The sequence below is a fragment of the Centruroides vittatus genome, unplaced genomic scaffold, assembly GCF_030686945.1.
Source record: "Centruroides vittatus isolate TY-2023 unplaced genomic scaffold, ASM3068694v2 contig_854, whole genome shotgun sequence".
Lineage (NCBI taxonomy): Eukaryota > Metazoa > Arthropoda > Arachnida > Scorpiones > Buthidae > Centruroides > Centruroides vittatus.
In genome coordinates, this window is record NW_027122558.1 from 274659 (window position 1) to 286930 (window position 12272).

Here is a 12272-nt window from a genome sequence, read left to right on the forward strand (position 1 = left end):
ATTTATAGGTCTACAATTTTTTCAAATTGCAGCCCAATGATTTATAATAAGTATTTATTATTGTTTTGATCAAAATATTAGGTTACACTACTGTTGACTTCCAACATAAATATTATGACATTTGATGCTACATGTTGTTCTTACATACAAAATAAAACTTTAAACCATATGTTACATGACAATGATTACATTTTTTTTACTATATTTCAAAGATAATTTTCACTTTAATGTTTTTTTATGAAAACAAAATTTTTTTCATCTAGCACATGTTAATTTTTTTTTTAAAACTTTATTTAAATTAATTATAACCAGAGATTTCTCTTAATTTTAATTTAATTAGATAAAATAAATCAAAACTTGTTACAATTCTGATTACTTATGTGCTTGCAGAACTAGAACTCCTAAATTTTAATAAATTTGAATGAATATTGAAATTCATTAAAACTGATCTCAATTTGCATGAATTTTATTTACACACACATTCCAGGAATCCACAACCCCCTGTATAAAATCATGATTGTATTTTATACATCAAAATTTAAAATATCAGCAATTTCAATATAATGCTGTAAGGTTCAAAGTACCTACTCATAACTAGCTAGGTAAATAATAATAATTAAAAACTCTAGATGTTTTCTAATTAAATAGTGAACTGATTTTCTTGATTTCATTAAAGTGAATTTGGCCAAAAACATTCTTGGGAATTTTGGAATCAATAGAGTATTATGTTATCCCATAACAGTTTATAAACCTTTATCACTTACATTACCAGGTTACTAATATATGTACGATATGATCTTTCCGTTTCTAACTTATTTTTATCATTACAGCAAGACGTTTAGATAATAAATACAGAAAAATGAATGGTTAACCTCTATAGAATTATACGTAATGGACCAAGTAAACAACTAATAAAACTATATCAAATTAAATTTGAAAATAATAGTTTACAGCAATTTGTTATTTAAGAATGGTTTGATTATAAAAAGTTATTAATGATAGAATTAATATGCTTATGATTTATTTTTTAAAAGATAGTTAAATTTTGCTTTGGAAAAAATCTTTTCTTTCCATGGAACAGGTTATATACAATCCTTTTTCAAACAATGCTAGCTGAATAAATGTAGGAAAAAAAATCTTATAAAACTGAGACAGATATGCAGCATTAATGAAAGGATAATATTGAAATATATCTCTGCATGAAAAAAAATGGGTATGGAATTTGCTTCTGGTACATTTCAGAAACAAAAATAGCTACTGTATATAAATTGTAAATATTTAAGAAAGATAAGATTGAACAAGCTTGGAATTCTAATGCAAAGCAAATTTAATGAAAAACTTTGTTGATATAATTGAAAAAGTAAACAAAATCTAATTGATTTTTATCCTAGTTTATTTAAATTATTATTTACACACTGATATCAGAAGAAAAATTAGAGAAATATTACAAAAAGATAAAAACAGCACAGCTCTAATATCTGAACTATTTCAATTATGAACGTGGACAGCTGTGAATTCATTGAAGTATCTATGTTTACTTATGTTAACTGAATAAATTTTACCAGCACAAATATCAGTTCTTAGTACATACAAATTATAACAACATAAAAGTTGCTATTACTTTCAAATTAACAAGAAACCAGAGTTAGTTTACATAACAATTTTAACTTTAAATATAATATTTTACTAATTTAGTAATACTTTTAATTTTAAGTATAATTTAAAATATAAATGGAGTTATAATAAAAATTATTAATATAACTCCATTTATATATATTAATTATAATAACAAAACTTTCACCTTTATGCTGGAATAATTTTTATTTTAACACATACAGTGATACCTCGATTTTTGTCGATAATCCGTCCGAAAACAATCGATGGAAACCAAGGCAATTATTTCCATATGAATCAATGTAAATCCAATTAATCCGTTCTAGACACTCCAAAATACATACCAAAAACACATTTTATAGAGAATTAATATAAGTTTAAATACTAAAAGCAATAAGAAATTAACATAAAAGACTAATTAGCATAAAGATGAAAGCAATGGAATTGTTTGGCTAGACACTCGGGGTAATGTCTTGTCTTGTAGAAGCCAGTTGGATATGAGCTTCTAACCTATATTGTCCCATGGTAAAGTGTGACATAATTGTCATGTAATTGTAGTTGTATACATTTATGATGGTCGTATCGAGGGGAATAACGCCTTCCGGAAAATCTGTTTAAGAGTAACTGGCCCCTATTTGGGCATTACAGACATGGAGAAAACCCGGAAAACTTCACGTGGCCAGCCCACCCTGGCAAAGCACAAACCTACAACCGAACTCCCAGTGTTGAGGAAATGGAACCGTTAGCAAATGTTGCGGGGTAATGTTCACTCAACGAGAAATAATGCCACACTGCGCCGGAAACGCCTGGGTCGCCCTTTGTTTTCACAAAATTAGCAGCAAGGTCACTCGAGCACACCGATGAAATCCAAGGCAATCGACAAAAACCGAGACAAATTTTTGAGAAAATAATCGACAAAAACCAAAACTGACGATAACTGAAATCAACAAAAGCCACGGTATTACTGTACATGAAATGTTTTTTGACCTATTCAGGATTCCTTGTCAGGTGGTTCTACCATTTGATTTTAGATTAACAAAATTCTTGAATGCTTCCAATTCAAATTTTTTAATTTTATTAAAAAAAATTTGATAATCAGAGATGATGATGATGATGATTATTATTATAAGTTTTTTTTCTTTCAATGATATCATTAAGGTTATATAATTTCAAAATTATTTATAGAATATAAGAGTTTTTGTTTATCCTAATAATCTTGATCAGTTAGTTTCATTGTAAATTTTAAACTATAGATATATTTATTACACACTGATTATTTCACTTATTAACCCGTTAGTTAATTGAAAATTATTAAATCTGAAACTTTAATTTAATCCAGTGATTCTCAAACTTTTTTGGCTCATGGTACAATGTAAAACATGAAAAATTTTTCTGGTACACTTTGTATACAAAATCAATATCCTAAACCTTGGCTATAGATAAGCTTCAAAAGTGAAAGTTCTGAAGCTATGTTGACTTTTTCATATATAAGACACTCTTATATTTGAGCAGTGGCCTATAGCCAAGATTTCAGAATATGACTCTGGAATAAAAACTAATAGGAAAGAATCATCAGGAATAACACTATTTATGTAACTTTTACTGTGCTATACACTAAAGTTAATTGCATATCATTTTGTTGGTCATTTTAACAAATTTTCATGAATGCTTTAAAATTACTATTATAGGTATATTAGAGAAACAATGTGATCAGACTATGCATACTTTATTTTATCACATATCAGAATTTTTAAAACAAAAATGTGGCAACTGCTCATTTAGATTTTATAATATACAGTCGAATCCCGCGATAAGTCAACACCCTTGGTTAAGTAGTCAGTTTTCTGTGGTCCCGGCCGACTTACATAGGCATTAATGTTAAAAAACGCTGGTTTACTCGACACCGTTTAACTTGACATCACTGGATATGTTGACATACTTTTGCTGTCCCACACTCCAATACGTTGACACCCCCCCTGAAAAAAATGAATTCACTCTGCACATGTGGTGCAAACTCATTTTTTTCAGGAGGGGGATTCAATTTATTTATTAATATATAATTAATACATTATTATTATTAATATATATACATATTAATAAAAATGCCTTAACATTTTATGTATTTTTATGTATAAAATAATAACAGATAAACAAAAAGAAAATATACAATCTACATCAACGTCATACCAGAATCCAATTTTGCATTTTCTCATGCCAGAGGCATTAAGAATCCTTAGACATTACTTGCCAACAAGTGACAATTGTGAAGATGATGTTTTCGAGGCATTCGTGTTCGTTGAAGAAGAAAGTCAAGATAGTTAAGTGCTCAAAACAAACAACACTAAATGAATTTTTCAGTTTATCATCTACAGAATAATTGTAAATGGAGAACACAATGTTTTGTAAGTCTATGTTACTGTATAAAGCACTACTGTATTTTATTAATTGTAGTTTTGTGGGTTTTTTCCAACTTCGCTTTAGTCGACACATCGGGTAACTCGACACATTTCCACTTCCCCTTGGGGTGTCGACTTATGCGGAGTCTACTGCAATTATGTTAGTCTTTTTATATCTTCATTTCATTTTATTTATTTTATTAATGTAAGATTAAAAATCTATCAGTTTCAAAGAATATAAAACATAGAAGATTATAAAAAACCAATAAAATGACTATTAAATAAACAAGGAAAAATTAGTTCAAAATTTTACAATAAAATTTAACACACTTAAATAATTCATTAAAATAAATTTTGAAATATACTGTACTTACCAATATTAATTAATAATAAGTTCTGAATTATAATGAAGTATTGCTGTTAATCTTAAAAAAAAAAAAAAAAAAAATCAAGAGTTGAATAGATACATGATATAAACTGTAAATAATTTAATTATTTTTCTCATAGCAACATATAAGGTCGTTAAGAAGGTATCTTTTATAACCTTGAACTATTACATTACAATGATACATAATTCACATTAATACAAATTAGAATTGTTTAATTTACTAATTAGAATTGTGCAGAACCAATATTTAATTCAATTTACTAATACAAATGTTTCTACAATTAACTAGAAAAGAACAGTATTACTATGCAGTCAGTGTCTAATGATGTCATATATCATAAATTAATAATGCATTATATTTTTGTAGCAATATATTTTTTGCTACAAAGTTTTCATTGTGGTCATATTAAAATAAATTTTGTATTTTGAAGAAAATTAGTAGGTGATAGATTCTACCAGTTCAGTTAATCTGAACTTGTAATTAGTTATCAATAAATCTGATTATTTTAAAGAATGGAAATATTAAAATTCTAATATCATCTTTTAAAACTACCTAATTTTAATATGAATAAAATCAAGACTTTTTAACTATAGATGAAAAAAAATATTGCCTATTAATCAAATGTAATTATTTTTTTTATCAAATGTCAAAGATAGAAGAAATTGTTTGGAGCATTCTACATCATAAATTACATACAAAAATGTACATTGAATTCCTAAAAGTTGAGATTCTTTGATTTAAAATTTAAAAAAGTTTTTCATTAACTTTCAATTATATTGAATGCAATATTTACGGAATGTTTTTCTTAAAAAAGTCTCTTGCTTTACACTAAGATTATAATAATTTACAAATAAAATTCAAATATAGATCAAGTTTCAAGTCAATGTAACAAATGACAAAATTCAGCAAACTAATATATAGGTCTTACAATTCTATGAATGATCATCAATCAATCATTTGCATAAATCAATAAACAAATATAGAGAATGTATATTTTTTATTATAATAAAAATAATAAAAGCTAGGAAGGGCTCTTGTTCAACTTTCCTGGCACTTCACAACAGCAGGCTAAGGGGGTAACCACATTAGGAAGTCTGATACTTTTCAGTTATACCCTACAATATAACATTTAAGGAAGAATGAAATAAGAGGAGGAACTTTGTTGTTAAAGCTTGCTGCCCATTACAAGCTAGCGCTCTTTAGGGCTCTGATTAGAAGAGCCCACGCACATTGTCAGAATGTCTGAGATAGAATGCACGAGTTGTACTTCACAAAATCCCATAGTTAATGATTTAGTTTTAAACCTAGGATTATAAAATCCCTGACTGATGGATTCTGATTGGAAATGAGCAACAAACTGAAGATTATCACAAAGGCTGAACATATGGTAATTGACTATACTTATCCCCTCCTTAGCATATTTAAGAAGATTAGCATGGCTACTGGCTGCAGAATTAAAAGAAATCCTACCATATACAAAATCCTAATGACAAATAATCTCATGACCTGTGACACATTCCTGATGTTTATACTATTCACGTTAATGACCACAGAATTATGACTTACATGTTGAGGTCACCCTGAGATTGCTACATGCAAGATTAAAGGAACATCAAGATGACATTTGAAATTTCTCATTCAGCCATAAACCTGGAGACTTATGCCTTCTCTGATTCCAATTTTATCAGTGTTAACTGTGGCCAGGCCAAATCATTCAGATTTGGAGTCAATATTATATCCAGCATGTGGAGGCATTACATATTTACAAATCCATTTATCTTGGGCATGCTATCAATCACAAATATATTAATACTCTGTTTGCAGTGTGTAGAGCTTTGAGTTAAATTCCATGTAACCTAGGGAGACTTCTTATTATGACTTTTGGTACACCAACCTTATTTTTTATTCTTAATATTTTCTCCTTTATTATTATTATTAATTAATTAATACACATTTATTTCAAATGTATTTTTGTTTTACTATGTACTTTGTTTTGTTTATTTGTTATTTAAATTATCTGGCTTTCCACATTGCAAATGTTTATATTCTAGAACAGTGGTGATCACCAACTGATGGTCCATGGAGAAATTTGGACATTGATCAACTCAAGGTTATGCAAAATATTATGAAAGAAATGCAAAATACTTGGTTCCTTTTTCTCACTCATTGGGGGGAGTTTTTATTTGAATCTAAAACCAAACACAAAATGACTGTTATCAATAAATAATAATGTCAATAAATCAATAAATAATCAACAATAAATGATGTGAGTATGATTGCCATCCTTCGTAGAGAAAGCCAAGAATCCATAAACTTATTTCAAACAATCAGCAACAAACTCCACAATAATTTGTTATAATTAAACAAGTAAATTTCAAAATAATAAAGTAAAATGAACTTTTATGATCATTATTCTATAGATGTTTGTATTGTTTAAAAAATGCATGATAGTGATCTGCAGGATTCAAAATTGTGAGTTTAGTGGTTCGTCAGGTCAGAAAGATTGGCAACCGCTGTTCTAGAACACTTAAATTATTGTTCTGTTCAATCTTAATCAGAATTCAATTTTATGTTCTACATGAGGAAGTTTGGTAAAATATGACTGAAAATGTTAGTAATTAAAGTTTTACTGCAATTAAGATTTTTTGTGTGTTTTGGTATCTATAACTACAAACATTTAACTTTTTTGGTTAATGTTACCTATGGTAGTGAACATGGCGGCTCCTCTGAAACAGTGGGGACGCACGTTCTAACCAAACCTATTCTAATAATTTGGTTGGCAATAATTATGGTAATTTATTAGTATAGGTTAGGTTAGGTTAGAACGTGTGTCCCCATTGTTTCAGAGACGAGCTGCCATGTTTGCTACCATAGGTAACATTAACCACTTTTTAAAATCAAAATTAAAAAATAAGCATTTTATGCATTAAAAATATAAAAATTAAAATATTTAAAATAAAATCTATATTGCAATTAACATTTTATTAACATTTTATTGTTTTTAGAACAAGTGCATTTTTTGAATATCAGCACAATTTATATTGATTATGTACAGATAAATCCTCCTATACCAATATTTAGGGGAACAAGAAAAAATATTGTTGCAGAGAAATTTATTATTCTAATGAGAGTTTAAAATACATCCCCTTCCTCATTTAACATGGTGAGACTACAAGTAGGGTTATTTTTACAAAGTTAGACAATATTAGAATAGAAAAAAACAATTATTAGTGTCCTTTAGTACAAGATTTAAGTGAAGTCACTGATGATACTGTATTTGCATTACTAAGGTCTATATTATTATTCATTAACTGTTCAACAACAGCTGTGATAATATGATGTATAGCTATTATAGCTGATAAGAATGACATTTGACTGTTTTGGCTACTATTAGATTGAGACTCCACTAGCATAAAAATGAACGTAAAAACCCTGGCTGTAAGTACTTTTAATCATGTGACCACGATATTTTACACCAGAGCAGATTGTAAAATGAGTGTAAAGCGAGTTGAGCAGTGTTCAACTTTTGATGCAAATACGTTCGTAAAATGGTACCACCAACCAATCAGAAGTGAGAAGAGTCTATGTCATTGTGACATGGTGTGAAAATGCCAAAAATGAGCTTTTATGTACGTTCTTTAATAAGTCAATTTGGAAAAGATGTAGAATAGATCTGGAAAGATTTATTGAAAACACCTGAAAGTGTTCATGTATCTATGACGAGGTATCCTGATTATAATAATGGATGCCTAAAACACGGGATATGGATGGCCAAAGGAAAATCCTTCAACTTAGATGAGTATATAATAAAAAAGGTAAACATATAAGTGCAGTGTAGTATCTTAATAATATGATAATATTTTTACTTTCATATATTAACTTTTATTATCATATTATTAAGATACATGCATTATATCATAAGATGCACTTATATGCTTAGCTTTTTTATTATATACTCATCTAAATTGAAGGATTTTCCTTTGGCCATCTATATCCTGTGTTTTCGGCATCCATTATTATAATCAGGCTACATCGTCATAGATACATGAACACTTTCAGGTGTTTTCAATAAATCTTTCCAGATCTATTCTACATCTTTTCCAAATTGACATATTAAAGAACGTACATAAAAGCTCATTTCTGCCATTTTCACAATTAAGTGAGTAGAGTCTGTCATTGTGACATAGACTCTACGCACTTCTGATTGGTTGGTGGTACTATTTTACGGACATATTTGCATCGAAAGCTGAACACTGCTCAACTCACTTCATGCTCGTTTTACAACCTGCTCCGGCGTAAAATATTGTGGTCACGCGATTAAAAGAATTTACGGCCAGGGTTTTTACGCTCATTTTTATGCTCTGTGCAGTCTCGGCCTTATATCCAAAACTTGGCTGCAATGTGTGTGCTTATGCAAAGGAAACAGCTTTTCATTGCTTGCAGTACAAAAAGGAAAGTTTTGGTACTAATAGTTTTCATGAACAGGTCTTCTGCATATCTTGAAATGCCCCATTCCGAATTTGCATTTGGATTGATAAATCTCTCCCTAAACATGAGAAACTGCCACTTTTTCAATGTGTTTGAGGTTTTTATTCATGTCAGACAAATAAAAAAAATCACCAATTTTTCATGGTTACTCTGAAAACTGGTGCATAGTTTAGCACAAAATTACTCTCCCTAAATGGCACTGAATAGCGTACTTTAATTACAATCGCTTATTAGTTTAAGTTGAGTTAAATAATTCATCATTGATAAACATAAAACATTTAAAAGTAATAAAATTAATACTATTAAATGTTTATTCATTACTTTTTTGTTATTGAATTAGCAATGTATCATAAAGAATTACATACTCAAAAATTTATGATGTGGATTTCTGATATCAGATTACTGCTTAATTAATAAAGTTGCATAATTTTTTGTTTATTCTAGATCCTAACTTAGCTTAATTTTTAACTTAATTTGTTATATTAAGCCAATGAAAGCTATTTCATTGGCTTAATATAACAAATATTTTCATAATTTATTTTTGTCTGATTTACCATATAGTAGGCATTTTTAGATATTTTATTAAATAGCTGCTCATTAAAAATAGATAGGTTACTTTTAATAATAAAATTTTCATCAGAAATGAAAGTGAAATCAAAATTTTACTAAGGTTATGTAACTTTGCAATACAGATTCCATAGTAATATTAATAAAAATAGTCCATTTTATTTTTAATACTAATAAATATGAATTTATGTATTTTATCACAAAAATTAAGCATCGAAGGATTACGTTTATTTCACTTTTGATCCTTTGATAACTGAAGGTCAAGTAAATTGTCACTGAGAAATTAAGTCATATTTTCTTATATCAATACAAACAGCAGTACTATCAAATTTCATATCAGAAAATAAAATAGTATCCAGATAATTTTTTTGTTCATTTTCAATGACTTAACTAGAGAAAAATAAACTATTTTTCTCTGTATTAATGGCACTGTTTTTCATTTATTTAATTATTTGGCTCTAAATTAAAAATTCCATATTTAAAATAAAACACAATAAAATTTGAAAAGTTCTAATAATTTCTGAAATTAATTTATTGCAATAACGATAACTTCATCACTAAATCATTAAATATTTACAACATTTAAGCTCAAATAGGGTGATTTTAATACACTAGAATAAAATACTTTTTATAATATAACAAAACTATCTGAATACATACACACACCAAAGAACTAATTAAACTGTTTATTTTTTCTTGTTATTTTCTTTATAATTATTTCAATCACTTAATAATATCATTCAAAACTATAACATTATTAAATAATCTGACAATCTATGTTGAATTTACTATTATTATCTTATCTGAAATTTCAGCAATATCAAAATTATATTTTTAAAACAAAACTTTCTATTTGACAGAAAGATATAATTCAACGATACACTCTTTTCAAAGGATTGATATAAAAAAATGCTAAGATTTACAAAATGTTTTATAGAGTACAGTAGAGCATCGACTATCCGACTTAATTGGGGACTGGGGTTGGTCGGATAACTGAAAAATCGGATAACCGAAAAGTATGAAAAAAATACATTATTAGTATAGTGTATTAGGCCTGGTTTAAATACTAGCCTCCCTTTCACGGTCGAGCCAGTGCTGCCAGCTAAAACATGCAAAAATTTAACAAAAATAACATTAAAGTAGCCAAGACATAACCAAATATTGTAGCGCCACATCACTAGCGAACATTTGAATTTGCCAACTAGAACGCAGTTGGTTAACCGATAAGTCGGTTAATCGGAGGTCGGGTAATCGACGCTCTACTGTATTTTTAATTGTTTATGCGAGATAAACAATAAAAAAAAATCTAAAAGAAATAAAAGCCAATTTCTTAAAATGATTTCAGTTTTTCAATTACTTAAGCATTTACTATTAGAGTTACTTATTAGTAGGTTAGTTTATACAAATATCGTGACTTACCGGTGGTTATTTATTGTTAATTTTGATTACGACATAGATAATTTAAAGTTCAGATATTTTTGTATTAAACTGTTTAAAGATATAAACAATATTAGGTAATCCTCAGTCAACATTAATTGCAGATTTTTAAAATTATTATTAAAAATTATATATATGTTATATAATATAAAAATACAATATATCTATAATTGTTTTTAAATATTTATAAGACAATATTCTTCAACTCATAAGTAAAATAATAATTAATATAATTATACAGGCCTGGTGTATAAGAAACAAAGCAAACAAAATATTAATACTTTAAAAATATAGAGATAGACTACCCCTCCCATCTTTTAAGTAGTGCTTGTTTCAGATAATCATTCAAGGACTTTAATGAAGAGTGCAGGAAAGCCATACTAATATTTAAAAAGGGCATCCTGACATTTAAACAAAAATGTATTCTATTAAAAGGAACAACTTAACTTTTACTTAAAATTTTTATAAAATACAAATCGAACGATAAATTCTTTACGTAGAAAGATCTTTAATTACTGCGTGTATATGTGTACGCGTGCATATATACACAGAATATCCTTATAAACTTTCATAATTTACAGAATTAAAGCAATATCAAATCAGAAAGAGACTAGATTATAAATATTTTAAAGGATATTTAATCCATCACAAACTTGACAACTTGTCAATTCGTTTTGATAATCTGTGATAAAAAACAAGGGAAACATTCCATTTTTTTTCGAATTAACAACGTAAAACCAGCATTAAACACTTCAGACACTCCGAACATTCGAAACAGAGTAACTAAATGTATTAATGTTATTTTACCTAACTCGAAAAAAGAATTTCTGACGAAAATCTAGAAAGTAAACACACTTAAAATAACCATTATATATACGTATATGTATATATATCATTCCATTTTTTAAGAATGTAAGGAAAGGAAAATAAATAAATATCTATTAATAAATGTGAAGAAATAAATAAATCAACGTAAAGAAATGCTACTACAATGAAAATCGATAAGATATAGTTCAAGTGTAGTGCATTGATCTTAGAAATTATCTTTCATTTTATCTCACGTTTTAAATACAAAATAAATAAATAAAATATTTACGCCTTGACTTTTATTCAATTTAAGATCTAATCGATTAGATTTTTATCGAATAAAAACAAGCACCTTTATCGTTTGCAACCGAGAAACCTTCTGCTGTACAATCAAGATGGCGATTTTATTCTGAACACCAGAAATAAATATCGACATATATTAAGATCGGCTAAAATTAACCGTTTTATATTTAATAAATTTTAAAAATTGACAAGCGTAAATTTTTTTATTATTATAATTATTCGTTAGAGAGAATATATGTCTTATATAAACTCTCGAAACGGTCTGCCATTG

The 12272-nt window shown here is 27.7% G+C and overlaps 1 protein-coding gene across 2 annotated transcripts in view; it reads right to left on the bottom strand.

The window, feature by feature from the left end:
- Positions 1-12210, bottom strand: part of LOC136982548 (inositol hexakisphosphate kinase 1-like) — a 63677-nt gene extending 51467 nt beyond the window's left edge. The window contains exons 1-2 of one of the 2 annotated variants that reach the window (XM_067279046.1): positions 12051-12210; positions 4385-4435 (exon numbers count right to left, since the gene is read on the bottom strand). The gene's annotated coding sequence lies outside the window, so the exon portion shown is untranslated. The remainder of the gene's footprint in view (positions 1-4384; positions 4436-12050) is intronic. The other variant, XM_067279045.1, reaches the window with a different exon arrangement.
- Positions 12211-12272: the final 62 nt, after the last annotated feature.